At 36.4% G+C, this 17,845-nt stretch overlaps 1 protein-coding gene across 6 annotated transcripts in view; it reads left to right on the top strand.

The window, feature by feature from the left end:
• The window catches only part of HMG20A (high mobility group 20A), a 77,638-nt gene that overhangs the window by 12,546 nt on the left and 47,247 nt on the right, over positions 1-17,845 (top strand). The gene's annotated exons all lie outside the window — the stretch shown is intronic.

Below are 17,845 nucleotides of genomic sequence, written 5' to 3'. Positions count from 1 at the left end.
AGCACCCCCCCCCATCCCCCAGGCTGCTTGGCCAAACAAAATGGACACCCAAGGCAGCAATACCATAGAGTACCTTAGCTAAACTTTTGACATTATGACTAAGAATTTTCCAAAACTGATAAAAGACATCAAGCCATGGATTTCAAAAGTACAATAAACCCCAAGCAGAATAAATGCAAGGAGGAAAAAAAAAGAGTAAACGCAAGGAGGACCAAACTTAGACACTTTGTAGTAAAACTGCTGAACGTAGCCATAGAATTAAAGACCCTTCATATTCAAAGGAACAATGATAAGACACATATGACTTCTCAACAGAAATGATGGAGGTCAGAAAAACTGGAATGCAATCTTTAAAGTGCTTAAAGAAAATAATCTAAAATCCCATTCCCAATGAAAATGTTCTGAAGTACATGAGATCTAAAGAGATTACCAGAAAAATAACTAAAACAACTTAATTGCTTGCAGACCCTCACTAAAAAAAAAAAAACCTAAAGGTAATTTTTCAAGCAGAAGAAAAATGATCCTAGATGGAACTTGAAAGTTCAAAAAAGAAATGAAGAGCAACAGAAAGGATAAATACATAGATACAGCTACATTAACGTTGACTATATAAAAATAATAAAAATGACTTTTGGGATATTAAATATATATAAAATTAAAACGTATGATAATTACAATACAAAAGGTAGGATCAGTGTAAATGGAAAATACTAAGGTCCTAGCATTGTCTGGGAAGTAGAATTCCTAATGTTTTATTAGACTAAAATAAGTCAATGATTCATATTATAATCTCTTGTATAACCAATCAAAGAACAGTAAATGAATGTATAGCTAAGAGAAAAATAGAATGAAAAATTACTAGATTAATCCAAAAGAAGGAAAGAAAAGGTCATATAACAGATGAGACAGAAACAATAACATAATAGGTAGAAACCAAATTTTATTAAAAAACAAAACAGTAAATGTCAGATTGATTTTTTTTTTTTAAGATTTTATTTATTTGACAGAGACACAGCAAAAGAGGGAACACAAGCAGGGTGAGAGAGAAGGAGAAGTAGGCTTCCCGCAGAGCGGGGAGCTGATGCGGGGCTCGATCCCAGGGCCCTGGGATCATGACCTGAGCCGAAGGCAGATGCTTAACGACTGAGCCACCCAGGTGTTCCAGACTGATTTGTTTTTAATCCAACTACACACTGCTTACGAAAGACACACCAGAAATGTAGAGACCCAGAAAGATTGGAAGTAAAAGAATGGAAAATATCATACAAACACTAAACAAAAAATACATATAATATAAATAGCAACACACAGTAGACTTGAATACAAGAAGAATAACTAGAAATAAGAAAGACTATTTCATAATTATAAAAGGGTCATTCTTTTTTTTTTAAGATTTTTTTTTTAAGTAATCTACCCCCAACGTGGGGCTCAAACCCAGAACGCCAAGATCAAGAGTCCCATGTTCCACCAACTGAGTCAGCCAGACATCCCAAAAAGGTCATTCTATCAGGAAAGCGTAAGAACTGTAAGTTTGTGTGTATCTAGTAGTACAGCTTCAAAAATGTTTTTTCAAGTTCACACAGATCTTTTATGAAAATAGATCATATGATGGGCCATAGAGAGTCTCAACAAATTTAATCCAGAATATGTTATCCAACCACAATAAAATTAAGTAAGAAATGGGGGGCACCTCGGTGTCTCAGTCATTAGGCGTCTGCCTTTGGCTCAGGTCGTGATCCCAGGGTCCTGGGATCGAGCCCCACATCGGGGTCCCTGCTCAGTGGGGAGCCTATTTCTCCCTCTCCCACTCTCCCTGCTTGTGTTCCCTCTCTCCTGTCTCTCTCTCTGTCAAATAAATAAATAAAATCTTTAAAAAAACAAAGTAAGAAATGGATTATAAAAGCGTAGGTAGCAAACTCCCCCCAAAATACATTTCCAAATAACCCATTGGATCAAAAAGAAAGCACTATGGAATTAGAACACATTTGCAACAGAATGATAATGAAAATACAGTATATCAAAATATATGTGAATCTGCTAAAGCTATATTTGATGGGAAATTTATAGCTATAAATACATATATTAGAAAAAAGTCAAAAATCAGTGATTTAAAATCTCAAGAAATTAGGAAAAGAACAGCAAATTAAAACTAAGTAGAAAAAAGAAAATTATAAAAAGTAGAAATTAATGAAATAGAAAACAAATGAGCAATAGGAAATATCAACAAAGCCAGAAGTTTATTCTTTGAAGAAATCAGATGCATAGACCTCTCGCAATACTGATCAAGAAAAAAAGAGAGGGGTGCCTGGGTGGCTCAGTCAGTTAAACATCTGCCTTTGGCTCAGGTCATGATCTCAGGGTCCTGGGATTGAGCCCCAAGTCAGGCTCCCTGCTCAGCTGGGAGCCTGCTTCTCCCTCTCCCTTTGTGTGCTATCTCTCAAATAAATAAATAAATTCTTTAAAAAAAAAAAAAGAAAACACAGTATTAGCAATGGAAAGAAGACATTACTGTGCAGATTCTACAGATGTTAAAATGGTAAGATATTATGAACAACTTTATGCAAGCAAATTTTAAATTTCAGGTGGAATGGTAAACATACTTTACCAAAATTGGCACATGGAGAAATAGAATATCTGAATATTGCTTTTACCCATTAAAGACATTGAATCCATTATTTAAATTTTATTTACAAAGAAAGCTGTACCTAGATGATTCACTGGTGAATTTTTTTTTTTTAAGATTTTATTTATTTATTAGAGAAAACAGGAACAGGAGGACAGGCAGAGGGAGAAACAGACTTCCTTGCTGAGCAGGGAACCCGACATGAGGCTCGATCCCAGGACCCTGGGATCATGACCTGAGCCAAAGACAGATGCTTAACCGACTGGAGCCACCCAGGTGCCCCACTGGTGAATTCTTATAAATGTGTAAAGAAGTAATAACCCCAATCTTATTCATACTCTTCCATAGAATACGACTTGTTTTCTGCAATCAGCAAAGCCTTGATGCTGAAGACCTGACCATCACATTTTGAGAGAAAATATTTACAGGCCATTTTCTTTCATGAACCTAAATGTATTACTTGGGAATGTAAAAAGTCTAAAAGAATCTACAAATTATTAGAATTAATAAATGAATTTAGCAAGACTACTTGATGCAAAGTCAAAATACAAAATTAATTCATATACAAGCAACAAGTTAGAAAATTAAATTTACAAAAACAATACCATTTACAATAAAATCCAAGAAAAATCAAACTTAAGTCTTGCAAGACCTTTTGACAGAAAACTTTGACAGAAATTAAGAGCTAATAATCTGTAGTCAGATTGGGGAACTCAGTACTGTGAAATTGACTCCTTCCCAAATTGGTCTATAGATTAAATAGAATCCTAATAAAATGCCAGATGGCTTATATATATAGGGTAGAAAAAGGGAGTGACAAATTGGTTTTGAAATCCACATGGACATGAAAAGGGCTAAGAGTAGTCAAGATAATTTTAAGAACAAAGCTGGAGGATTTTCATTACCAGATAACAGGGTTTGCTATAAAGCTATAGTAACTAGACAGTGTCATAATTCACATGAGAATAGATAAGTGGATCTATGGAACAGAATAAAGAGTCCAGAAACAGTCTAACATATATGTAATTACTTAATTTTATGACAGCAAAGGCACTGCAGCACAGTAGGGAAAGAATGGATTTTTCAATAAATAGTACTGGGTCATGTGGGGAGGAAAAAAAATTAATCTTCATTCCTACCTCACAATAAGAATCAATTCCAGTTGGTTCATAGATCTAAATGTGAAAGATAAAACTTTAGGGAAAAGCTGAAAATATCTTAACAATCTTGGAATAGGTGAGGATCCAAAAAGGAAGGAGAAGATTGCTAAATTGAACCTTATTAAAATTAAGAACTTACATTCATCAGAAGACATAACTATTATAAGAGTGGACAAACAAGTCACAGAGTGAGAGTATATATTTTTGTATTCCATGTATCCAATAAAGGACTTGTGGAACTTCTAAAAATCAGAGAAAAAAGAAAACCAAATTTCTAAAAGGACAAAATACTTGAATGGGTGCTCCACAAAAGAAACTATCCAAAAACCAACATGCAGCCAATAATTGTTAATCATTGAATAAATTCAAATCAAAACCACAATGAAATACCACTACATACCCTAAGAAACGGCTAAAATTTTAAAAGATTGCAATATCAAGTACCTTGATGTGGAACAACTGAAACTTACATGCTACTGGTAGATGTGTATGTAAATCGTTAAAACTATTTTGGAAATCAGTTTGGCTGTATATTCCAAAAGTGAACATGCATATATCCTCTGACCTAGCTATTCTGGGGTGTACAGCCAGCAGAAATCTATACATACATTCACCAAAAGTCAAAAATGAACAAGAGTATTCATAGTAGCATTATTAATAGCCTTACCATCCATCAAAGTAGAAAGGGTGAATAAATTCTTCTTGTAACAACATGGGATGATCATCAAGCATAATACTGAGCAAAAGAAGCCAGACACAAATGAGTATGTAGTGTATGGATAAAGTTTGAAAACAAGCAAAACAAATTTATGGTGTTAGAAGTCACACTAGTTACTTTTATGGGGCTAGTGAATGGGAGGGGTTACAGGGTAGGTGAAAGTCATACTTTTCACAAGCTATGCACTTATAATTTGTATAATTTTTTCTAACTTAGTTTACTTAACCTGCTCCAAATGACTTTAAAGTCTGTTTTTTTTCTAGTCATCCCCCCCCGTACAAACCACATAGATGGTATGCTTATCTACAACTACCAGTCCATCAGAAGAGTCTTCGCTCATAACTTCTGTGTTATCAAAAAACAGACATCTTTCACATTCTCATTTTATTTAATCTCTCAGCAACATTTGGGTTTATCTTTTTTTTTCTTCAAATACTCTGACACCATTCACTCCTGGTTCTCTAGCTGCCTGTGTTCATGTCTTCATGTCAGACACCTTTGCAAACTCCTCTGTTCATCTTCTAATTGTTCAATTCCTCAGGACTCAATCCTCTTTCATACTCTACCATCTCTCCCCAGGATATCTGTTACATTCTTGACTTAAAATACCAACCATCATATGTGCTGAAAATTCCTAAAGTCGTATCACCAGCCCAGACTTCTGAGCTCTAGGGTCTGGTATTCAGCTTCCAATGTGGTATTTATCTCGAAGGCATCTTACAATGAACATATTCAGTCTTAAGCTCTTGGCTCTTTCCCTATTTCTACATCTTTGATCTTCCTGATCTCTGTAAACCTTATCTCCATAAATATTTACTAACTTCCTAATTAGACATCTTGGATCATTCTTAAGACCTCTCATTACCAAGGGGCACTTGGGTGGCTCAGTTGGTTAAGCATTTGCCTTTGGTTCAGGTCATGATCCTGGGGTCCTGGCATCCAGCCCCACATCCGGCTTCCTGCTCAGCAGGGAGCCTGCTTCTCCCTCTTCTCTCTGCTCCTGCTCTCTCTCACTGTCTCTCTCAAATACATAAAATGAGCGCACACACACACACATACATCCAGACCACTACTAGATTCTATCAATTCTGCTTCCTAAATAGATCTTGAATTCGCCCTCTATGCTCTGTCTCCACTCCCAGTATACTATTTCAAGCCACCATCTTGCTGTGGTGGACTGTTGCAGTAGCTTCAACTGGTCCTTCTAGATCCATTCTTATTGTCAGTCCATTCTTCACACAGAAGTTAGAATGATCCCTTAAAAAGCAGAAATATATCATGCCTTTTCTTAAAATTCTTCACAGGTTTGCTCTTGCACTTTGGAGAAAGCCCAAACCTTTAACATAGCCCCACATTCTCTGCAGGTTTTAGTCCTTGCTTATCTCTTTATTGCCCTCCTCTCCTGATCATTTTCTACAGCCCACTCTAGCCTTCTCTTACTTCCTCCAAAGCACCAAGTTCTTTCTTACCTCTATTCAGCATGGAATGTATCTATTTAACATTCAGCTCACTTCTTTAGAGAGGTGCCTTGTCTAAATGACAACTTCCACCGTTATTCTATAGCATTGTTTTCCTCCATAGAATTTTTTTATTTTAAATTTTGTTTATTGGTATATTTGCTTGATGTCTTTCACCTCAAACCATAACTTGCATGACAACAGAGACTGTTTTCCTCCCTGTTGTAGTTCTGGTATCTTAACTAAATGCCCATGTTATATGTTTAGTAAATATATGGTAAATGAGAAAAGATAGCATGACACCTTAGGTAAATTATAGGTCAGGAACCATTTCATATGTGTGCCTGTACCCTGGAAGCATGAAAGGGTTATTGGTTTCCTCTCCTTTATTCTTCAGAATTTCTCTCTGAGAAAGGCAGCACATAATCGTTGTAATGCCTGGAGACCATTTTTGCTAAGTCAGGCTTCTCAGTGATGTATAGTTTATGTGCTAAGCTGAACTGTCAGTTGTGGGCAAATTTTATTTAAGCCCCCAAAGAGAATACAGCTGCCCACATTTCTTAGATTGGAGCTCTTAAAAACTAGAGGCAGAGTGTTCTCAGTGGCAATCTTGGCGAAGTAATTTGTCTTCTTTTCTAGAACTTCATTTTTTTTTCTTTTAATTCTTAGGGCACTAAAAAGGAAAGGCGGTCTAATTGCATTTGCTTACTCCTGAGGTTGACAGTATTGTTCATGTAAAGATTATTAGCTGTTTTGGTCATATAAGTATGTTGAAATGACACCACAATAAGTATATGACATGGCTTTTAATCACAACAAGGCAAAAATGACCACATTTTGTAATATTGATATCTTCATATATGTTTCATAAGCTGTACACAGCTATTATAATTTGATATTACAAAATATTCTACATTTTCGTAAGAGCTTATGTTTACCCTCTTCATCTTAGACTTAGTTTTTAATTAAAATATTAATTGTTTTTAAGCTAATTTCAATAAAATGAAATGTTTCATTGTATGTTTGGTAGAAAATGACTTAAGTCCAACAATTTGAAGCAGTTTTCAAGCCACTAGCATGAAAAAACCCATTTAAAAAAATGCCTGTTCACTACCAATTTTAGACCAGATAAATATCATTTCAAAAGGAACAGTTTTAGGGATTTATCATATTTCTTAATGTATAGTAAATGAGGTATTCTTTATTTCTAAGATCTAGATACCATACTTAGAATTCTCCCATAAATTAAAAAAACATGCCAAATGTTTATTGTGCATATAAGCAGATTCAGGGCCATGGTGGGGAAGGGGCACAGAACAAGAATGAGGATTTTGAATGCTTTTGAAAAGCCAAGTTTCTGACATCATCACCATCAACATCATCATTATTCTACCTTTAGCAAAATTGTTAATTCTCTCTTGGTGAAATAATTTTTCGAGTTTCATCTATTTATTGATATTTGCAGATTTACCAAACATTCATAGCTATTTTCATATCAATGAAATTAGGGCTCATAGGAGTTTTAAAATGTCTGCTCTTGAGTATGACTGAATAAGTTTCTGAATTTCACAATCTTCTGGTTGCTACTGCCGGCTTTTTCTTCTGATTTTTAAATGTAGATCACTGACTTTAGAGCTAGTGAAATAATATATTAGAGAAATACTGAATTTCTTTTTATAGTACTATAGCAATATACAAATACGGTACACTATGGTTATTGAGGGGGTGGGGAGATTTAAGTACAGGGAACTCTGCCATATGTAAAAACAGTCTTTCCAAGCTAATTGCCAATTTAGGGAGTGTATTAAATAAACATAATGGTTTTTATGTTTATTTCAAAAAAGGGGAAAGAGCAGCTTTATTTTGCCAGAAAGACAATGTCAGCTGCTAGCCGTTTATTTCCTAGCAAAACAAACTACTTGCAAAATTCTAATTGGCAGATTTCTTCTCCCTGGCGTTTAATTAAAATCTTTCTCTAGCAATACATGATACTGAGGGTAGTGTACAGATTCATTTATTGTACCAAGAAAGACTTGGGTCAAGTATGTCTTTCTAGCTTTCAGCCATTACTAATTATGTGTCTTCTCTGATTTGTTTAGCACTATCATTGGTAAGGAGCAGAGTACATGTATTGTTTACAATCTTTACCTTTTATGCCTGTGTCACTGTTTCTAGAGTTGTATTCATTTCTGCAAAAAGCTTAATGTTTTTTTAGATAAGTAAAACCTTAGCACACTAGAAATTACAACTCAATTTTTGTGTGTAGCTTAATGTCTGTCATGTAATAAAATAATCCTGGTGCATAGAATTGGAATTGATCTCTATTTGCATCCTATCTTAGAGTGCTACCCTACAAATGAATATTGCTGCTCTAAGGGGACTGGGTGGAAGACTAACGATGAATTGGTGTAATTGGATCCTTGTATTTAAAAAGTAGAAAATGCTTAGCCAGTGGTACAGCAACCATTTTTATATCAAGGACACTATCCTGTTAGTTAGCAGTTGATCATCATCCGATAGGAGGCTTGAATTCAAAGATTTGAAATTCAAAATACTGTTTTTCAAATAGATTAAGTGGATTTAAGTTCAGTGGTGCATCATTTTATGAGTATAGTATAATGATTGTGAGAGCTTTTTTCCTCCTAAGCACTTAAATTATTATTTAAATCCTTCCTTTTTTTTTTTTAAACTGTGCCCTCTTAGGAGCATGTGTGTAACCTGGAGTGTTCAGCTCTTAGCTGGGCTTCATGTTTATTGTTTCATTACTTAGTAAATATGAATAAAAAAAATAAATTGTAGCTACAGATCTGAACTTACTTTGCTATAACCTATAATAGTCTGCTCTACACTCTGCTGTTTGTCTTTCAAGCAAATCACATCACCCAAAACTTAAAACCTACTTTACTACAATAGTGCTGACATGTTTTGGGAGCCTGGAAGGCAGATTGAAATTAAACTGGCATCATGGGATCTCAGTTGGTTTAACAGCTTCTCCTACCTTCTTGGTAATGCATGTATAATAATACTGAATGGCATTTGCTCTCAAGAGATTTTGGAGTTGATAGCAACAGAAATGTATTGCAGGAAAGAACACAGATACTGTAATTAAAAGGGTTATGGGAGAGACTAGAAATTACTCTATCTGAATAATTTGTTAATCTGAAGAGCTGAACTGTGTGTTTTAAATATGATACTGTGGAAAATAATCTTCCCAGTTCAGAAACTAAGAGTAAACTCCATCATAGGTAGAAGACTAAAGATGTACATGGAGCTTTAAATCTTATACTCACTTATCTTTTCATAATTACGTTTATTTCCTGGACACAAGCTACTTGATATAGTTTATTGTTCTTTTATTTACTTAAAAAGAAGGTCAGGGCTGCATTTTTTTTTTCCTGAATATTTACCAGCTCTATGTGACAGTCTTATTAGCAAGCCAGATGCATCTTATAACCTAGGGGATACATTTGTAAGATGTTTCATGCAAGAACAAAGACAGGGTACTAAAGATATAAATTCAGTGTAGGGAAGATATAGTTTTTAATACATTGTTTTAATTTAAACTTTTTTAAAATATTTATTTATTTTTATTTTAGAGAGAGAAGAAGAGAGTGCAAGTGTGGAGAGGGGCAGAGGGAGAGAATCCTCAAGCCGACTCTCCGCTGAGTGGGGATCCTGACGAGGGTCTTGATCTTACAACCCAGAGATCATGACCTGAGCCAAAATCAAAATCAAGAGTCGGACACTCAACTGAGCCACCCAAGCACCCTATAAACTTCCATTCTATTTCGTTTAAATGTTCCTTTTCCTGATCCCAGAACTGGCTTAAGGTGATCATTCCCTATTACGGGGCCAAGTGTTACTGCTTATTCTAATGATATAATAATGTATCCTTATTGTAAAACATTTTTTAAAGGCTCAAAACAAGCATGACTTTTATGCTTTCAAACAGAATTTTAAAATGAAAAAAGTAAAAATACCTAAAGACAGTGGGTAGCCTCTTGAATGACTTTATTTTTTTTTTAAGATTTTATTTATTTATATGACAGAGAGAGACACAGCAAGAGGGAACACAAGCAGGGGGAGTGGGAGAGAGAGAAGCAGGCTTCCTGCCAAGCAGAGCCCAATGCGGGGCTCGATCCCAGGACCCTGGGATCATGATCTGACCTGAAGGCAGATGCTTAACGACTAAGCCACTCAGGTGCCCTCTTGAATGACTTTAAACAAGGAATGATATGCATGATTAGATTTTTATTCTAGAATGATCACTGGTAGTTGTGTGGAAACAAGTTGGAGTCAGGAGGGACAGGCAGGCAGGAGGCTGTTGGGAGTACTCAGATCAAGAAAACTAAAGGCTTTAACTGAGACAGTAATTAACAGGAACATAGAAGAAAGGACAGAATCAGCTGGGTTTGGTGAAGGATTCATTGTGGCAGGAAGACCAGGGGAAATGCTGAAAAGGACTCCAGGTTTTTAGCCTTAGTGACAGAGTAGAGTACTCTCAGCTGACATGGAGAACATGGGGGATAGAAAAGATTTTGAGGAAAAGATTATGGATTCAGTTTTATAGCTGTTAAGTATGAATTGCCTATAGCACATTAAAGGAAGATTACTGATAATAGAGTTTAAGTGCCAAGCATTCGATGAATAAAAAGTCAGCAGTTCCAGAAGAGTTCAGAAAAGTGTGAGAGTTTGGGGCACTTGGTTGGCTCAGTCAGTTAGACGTCTGCCTTCAGCTCAGGTCATGATCCTGGAGTCCCGGGATCAAGCCCCGTATCAGACTCCTTGTACAGCAGGGAGTCTGCTTCTCCCTCTGCCCTTCACCCCACTCATGCTCGCTCTCTCTCTCACTCTCTCTCAAATAAATAAAATCTTAAAAAAAAAAAAGGGTGAGAGTTTGATGTCAAATGCTAAACTCAGTCAGATACCCTGGCACATTTAGCTTTCTCCTTTATAGTTCAGTACATCATTGAGCAGTGTGCAGATTAAGCCTTCAGTTCATTGTTGTTGATGAGAATCTTTAGATGTGTTTAGGATTTCCCTGGTTCAGTCTGATAGATGACCTTTACTGCCTTCAGGCTTTTAATCCATCCATATTTCTCTGCCAACTCCATAAAACCATCAATTTCAGGACACCTTTAGTCTTGAAGAGCATAGCCATGCAAGAATTTCTCTCCCAGGGGCACCCGGGTGCTTCAGTTGGTTAAGTGGCTGCCTTCAGCTCAGATCATGATCCCAGAGTCCTGGGATCGAGCCCCGTGTCGCTTCTCCTTCCCCCTCTGCCTGCCTCTCTGCCTACTTGTGCTCTCTCTCTCTCTCTCTGTCAAATAAATAAATAAAATATTTAAAAAAAAAGAATTCCTCTCCCAGATTACAATAAAGCATTACTATTAGTAGGCCTTCCTTCTTGTTCTTACTTTATATTCTACATCAAAACTTCCTCATAGTCATGAAATGAATACATTTCATTTTGCATAATTCATATTGCAGATTTTATAGATAATCTTGAGTCTGTCTTGGTTATTGTTCTAGTCCATTCAATAAAGGACAAAATGGTAAGAATATGAGGTTGTAGCAGTGTAAAAGGGCAATCATAGGTATGAAATGATAATACAGGCATACATTTAGTGTTGTGCTTTTTAAACAGAATGCCTGAGTACTACCAGAACATACATTATCTTGAGTGTGAGAAAAATCTCATTCTGGTTTTACGTTTATCTCCTAAACTTTACTCTGTAGAGACTTTTGAATGCCTTAAAATACACAATTCCGTGAATACTTCAGTTGGCTCTTTGAGGTTAGAGAAATGCTTTTATGTTTGTTCATGAAGCACACTATGATTCATCACTTTAGGCATAACCAGTGTTTTCCATATATTCATCCTTATTTGGTATGTACTGGCCAAAATAATCACCATTGACTTGACTTATCCTTTGTCTAAAAATACACTTCTCATCTTCCCAGCCTTAACATTTAATGGTAAGCATTCTCCAAATCCAAGTGAGCTAGGTATCTTTCATAAGGAACTCTGGTATTCTAATGTATTAAGCATTGAGAGATGTTCCTTCTTCCTGCTCTCATTAGCATACAGATGTGGCCAGCTATATATTGTAAATATTGACCTTCATTTAAAATTTACATTTTGTGGGCGCCTGGGTGGCTCAGTTGGTTGGGCGACTGCCTTCGGCTGAGGTCATGATCCCAGACTCCCAAGATTGAGTCCCGCGTCAGGCTCCCTGCTCAGCGGGGAGCCTGCTTCTCCCTCTGACCCTCCCCCCTCTCATGTACTCTCTCTCTCTCATTCTCGCTCTCTCAAGTAAATAAATATTTTTTAAAAATAAATAAAAAATAAAATAAAATTTACATTTTGAGTAAAAATCTACCAGCTGGTTATCTACTCAGGTTGAAGCTTAACTTGAGAATACTTTGGTTGAAAGAGTAAAGTAAAAGTTGAAAGAGATGTAGAGAAAGAGCAAATGAAAGAAATGTGGACTAATAAAAATATAGAATTCTAGAATTTTTAGAGCTGAAAGGAATCTCATCAGGCATCAGATTAGTCTTGGGATAACTGAGAGAATATGATTTAGAAGAGGGAGCACACTTGTTCTATTTGTCCCCAAAAGAGTAGAATGAGAACCCAAGGGTGGAAGCTCCTTGGGAATAGGTTTGGGGTTCATTATAAAGAAAAATCTAATGATCAGAGCTTTTCAGACATTCCCAAGAGTAACATTCAGGTTGAGACCCGAGCCTTGGATGTATAGTTGGACCTCGTGATCTTTGTGGGAACTTTCAGTACTGGAATTCTTACCTAAACCAGTGCTTCCTTTTTTCTTTTAACTTTTTAAAACTGTGGTATTTACAGGAAAGTACACACATCTTCAGTGAACAAGTCAATGAATTTGTGCATATATATCTGCAAATATTTCCAGCACTTCAGGATAATTTTCTCCAGTCAGTACCTTCTCTCCCCCTACCGCGGATAACTGCTATGCTGATTTCTTTCCCCAAAGAGTAGTTTTACCTTTACTTAAACATCATGTAAATGGATTCATGGAATATTTACTCTCTGGGTCTGGCTTCTTCTGACATCATTCTGTCTGTGAGGTTCATCCATGTTGCATGTAGCAGTAGTTCAATCTGTGCAAGTGTTTCACTGATTTCATTGTAGGAATACATCATAATGTACCTTGCCACTGTTGATGAAAACATAGGTTGGTTCCATTTTGAGGCTGTTTTTATTTTTTTTTAAAGATTTCTTATTTATTTATTTGAGAGAGACAGAATGAGAGATAGAGAGCACGAGAGGGAAGAGGGTTAGAGGGAGAAGCAGACTCCCTGCTGAGCAGGGAGCCCGATGCGGGACTCGATCCCGGGACTCCAGGATCATGACCTGAGCCAAAGGCAGTCACTTAACCAACTGAGCCACCCAGGCGCCCTTTTTTTTTTTAAGATTTCTTATTTATTTATTTGAGAGAGAGAGAATGAGAGAGAGAGAGCACGAGAGGGAAGAGGGTCAGAGGGAGAAGCAGACTCCCTGCTGGAGGCTGTTTTTAATAATGGGGCTATGCACATCCTTATCACATGTCTTTTCGTGAACATCAGCAGTCATTTCTCTAAGATATATTACTAGGAATGCAGTTGCTGGTTCATAGGATAGGTTTATTTTAGCAGTTGTTGCCAAACAGTTTTCCAGAGTGATTGGGCACATTTGAATTCCCACTAACAACATATGAGAATTTCAGTTTCTTCTCATGCTTGTCAGCACTGTGTATTGTCAGTCTTTTATTTTAGCCATTTTGGTGAATATGTTGTAGTATGTCTTTTTCTGTGGTTGTTAATCATTCGGATGGTCTCTTTTATGAAGCACTTGCCTTATTTTTATTCCCTTTGGGAAAAAAAGGGGTCACTTATTTGTAGGAGTTCTTTATACATTCTGAATATGAGTCTTTAGGGGATATATGTGTTATAAATATTATTTCCCAGTCTGTGGCTTACTTTTTCACTCTTAACATAGTCTTTGATGAACAGATATTCTTAACTTTGGTGAACTCTAATTCATCATTTTTCTCTTCTCTGGTTAGTGCTCTTTGCTTCCTCTTTAAAAAGTCTTTGCCTAGCCCAAGATTATGAAGACATTTTGACCAATAATTCTTAAATTCTGATACTAAATTAGATAATGGTAAACTTTCATTGATTCACACATCAAAAAAAAATGCATAGAATTTTATTATTTTCTCCCATAATTTAAATCTTAAACTTTCAGCATTAGCTGCAAATAAGTAGATAATTATGATACCAAATCTGAAATTTACTATCAAGATAGACTTGGTTATTGCTATGATAACCAAACCACTACAGGATCTCAGTGACTTTTTTTCTCACTCATGCTACTTGTCCAAACTGGGTTAACAGGGGGCTATGCTATTTTTGGTCAGTTAGGCAAGGACATAAACTCCATTGATATACCACAGTCACTGTAATGGAGGAGAGGAACATGGAAAATAGCTTTTGGACTCTTGCTACTATGAGTTGACCCTCTGAGTTCCATGGTGTAATCTTACTGTGTTCCTGAAAGGAAAACTAAAAATATTTGTGAGTAGCTATAGTGACTACCACAGTTAACTTGGTTATATTACTTATTTTCTCTGTGGATAGTTCACTATAAAATAAGGGCTAATGATAGTATCTACCTGGTGGTAGTTGTGAAGATTAAATGGGGTAATACATGTAAAACTCTTAGAATAGTACCTGTTACATAGTAAACACTCAATAAGTGCTTGCTACTATTACTGTTATCATTATTGTTGTTGGGCCCTTACTATGTGATAGATATCATACTACCTGCTTTACATGGCTCAATTCTTCAAGTAACTTCTATAGTAGGTACTATTATTATCCTCATTGACAGATGAGAGAACAGGTTCAGAGATAATTAACTTGCCCAACTTCCATAGGTGAAAATAAAAGATGGCATTTGAATCCAGGCAGTCTGATTTCAGGGCCTTCGGTTTAACCATGACTCACTTCCAGACAGCAAAAAATACTAATAGAAGAATTCAGAAATACATACTGTGCTTCCAGAACTTTGTGTTTGTGTATGTACATACATGTTCATTGTTGTGATTTTATATTGAGTTTTTAATATATTCCTATTTTCTGCTAGTTTATAAAATTGTTTTTAATTCATATCATTTAATGAATAATGAATGTACTATCTCATGGTGTTCTGTCATTGTGTGACGAACAAATTTGAATTCATTTGTCCTTCATTAGCCGATGAAGGAACTGGGGCTGGAGGAGTTTAGCGATCCCAGAAGACCAGTTACTTGGTGTCATAGCCTGAACTCAGAGCCAGACTCCCTGACTCCAGAGCTCTTTCTGCTACCTCAGGTTGCCTGCCTGAGCAAAAGGATTATATTATGTGGCACAAAATCCTTTCTCAAATATTTGAGGTGCTTTGGTTCCCCCTGCCCCAAAATTGTGAGGGAACTTGTTATAGAATTTCCTCATAGTTCACATTGGCACATCTTGATTTTAAGTTATCAATTTTGTCTTTTAAATATGCTAATGTTACTAAACACCCAGAACCAAATTAGATATTTGGAGAGACTTTGTAATAAGAATAAATGCCTCCAGAGAAGATGCTTCTGTGGAAAAACACTGTAATGATGAGCTTTTCCATCTAACTCGATTTGGAGTCTGAAGGGAAAGAGATGACAGTGGAATGGATTAAGTATATTCTGCTTGAAGTAGATCTCAAGATAAATTAGCAAGAAGTAAAATGATAACTTATTTATAAAAAGCTTCTTACTTTTTCTCCCAGTGACATAAGAATATACATTGATCAACCTCAGATGTATTGTAATTTTCAGAATTAAACCTTTTAGGGAAATGCCAAGCTATATTAAACTCATGGTCATGGACTATTTTCCCATAATTAAATGGGATTTTTGTATGATAATTACAGTGTATTGTCGTGTAATTTTATCTGGAAAAATAACAGAGTATAAATTGAGTTAACCATACATTTCTAGCCAATAGTAGAATTTCTCATTATATTGCTGTATAGTAGAGAAGGACTAGAAAGTCACAACACTTCTTTTTCTCGGTATCAGAATGTGTCCGTTATCTGCCAGGAAGGTGAACCTAATCTGTGCTATGTGGTATTGCACTCATAAGGAAAGGTATTATTGTTTTAAGAGTACAAGATGCCTTCCCCTGGTCTCCTGGAGTTTCAAACATTCATGTGTTAAACACTGTTCTATAAAATTAAATGCAGAATTTAAATGAAATTTTTAATATAAAACGCTAAGTTCATAAACTGTGCCCTCGTGCTCTTCCTGCTAGACATGTTTACTCTTCTCTGCCCTGTAGGGCTAATTCTGATTTGAGAGAGAGAGAGAATGAATATATCACTAGAAATTCTCTTGAAGGCTCCTTTCAGCAATAAGCTGTTAACTCCTCTAATGGTATATTTTCTGGAGAGGGGAGTGGGAAGAATCAGGTCAAAGAGAATTTTAGCTTTATGTGTAGTCAAACTTTAAAATGAAACTGTATTCATGTATTATGTGTGAAATTAAATTGAAGTTTAAGAAGCCTATGATTCTTGATGGCACTTTCCTCTTTCTTTAAAGTAACATAACCATATGACTGGATGTTGGGGAGTTAAAACAAAAGGTAGAAAGTAATTACTCGTAATCCCACCACCCTAATTACTTTGAGCATTTTGGTGTGTTTCCTTCCAATCTTTTTTTCATTTGTATATGGCCTTTTAATATAATTATAGTCTGTATAGTATACTTTCTCATATATACTTCTTTGAAAACTTTGTAACATGATTGGCAAAAAGAGCTTTCACATTCTTTTATTGTTTGTAGAGCATGTAAAGAAATATTTATTTGATCTTCACCACATCTTTTTGGGTTAAATGGAGAAGGTATTAGCCCCATTTTACATATGAAGGTATTGAAAGCAGATAATCATATAATGCTTCTTCTTGGTGGTCCTGTGGATTTCTGTTCTTGACAGAAGTAACTTGCACTAACACAAGTGGGTGCATTTAATGCAGAAAGAAGAGCAAAATAAATCATTCTGCACATTCTTACCCCCTGAGACCTAGTCCTGCCTTACTAGACAAGTGAGTCTCTGCACAGCAATAGGCAACTCTGGAAATACAGATTTGTCAGATTTTAGTGAATACATACCAAGAATCTTTGAGGTGATTTAATTAGTCTGGTTACTCCTCAATTAGAGTTACAGATAATGTGGTTTTATTTTTTTTAAAGAATTTTATTTATGTATTTATTTAAGAGAGAGCAAGCACAAGCAGGTTGTGGGGGGAGAGGGTAGAGGGAAAGGGAGAAGCAGACTCCCCACTGAGCAAGGAGCCCGATGCGGAGCTTGGTCCCAGGACCCCAAGATCATGACCTGAGCCCAAAGTAGACAGTTAACCAACTGAGCCACCCAGACACCTGATAATGTGGGGTATTTTTTCATTATGTTCAGTTAGCCCCCATATAGTACATCATTAGTTTTTGATGTAGTGTCCAACGATTCATTAGTTGTGTGTTACACCCAGTGCTCATCACAACACATGCCCTCCTTAATACCCATCACCCAGCTACCCCATCCTCCCACCCCCGTCCCTTTTGAAATCCTCAGTTTGCTTCCCTTTTTTCACCTAAAAACAAAGGAAACAAGGGGCGCCTAGGTGGCTCAATTGGTTAAGTGTCTGCCTTCAGCCCAGGTCATGATCCCAGGGTCCTGGGATCAAGCCTCAAATCGAATCAGGCTCCCTGCTCAGCGGGGAGCCTGCTTCTCCCTCTCCCTCTGCCTGCCGCTCCCCCTGCGTGTGCTCTCTCTTTTCTTTGACAAATAAATAAATAAA

Source organism: Callorhinus ursinus, unplaced genomic scaffold (genome assembly GCF_003265705.2).
Source record: "Callorhinus ursinus isolate GAN/ISIS: 27379988/994484 unplaced genomic scaffold, GSC_fseal_2.0 scaffold25, whole genome shotgun sequence".
Lineage (NCBI taxonomy): Eukaryota > Metazoa > Chordata > Mammalia > Carnivora > Otariidae > Callorhinus > Callorhinus ursinus.
This window is presented reverse-complemented; position numbering and strand designations above follow the sequence as displayed.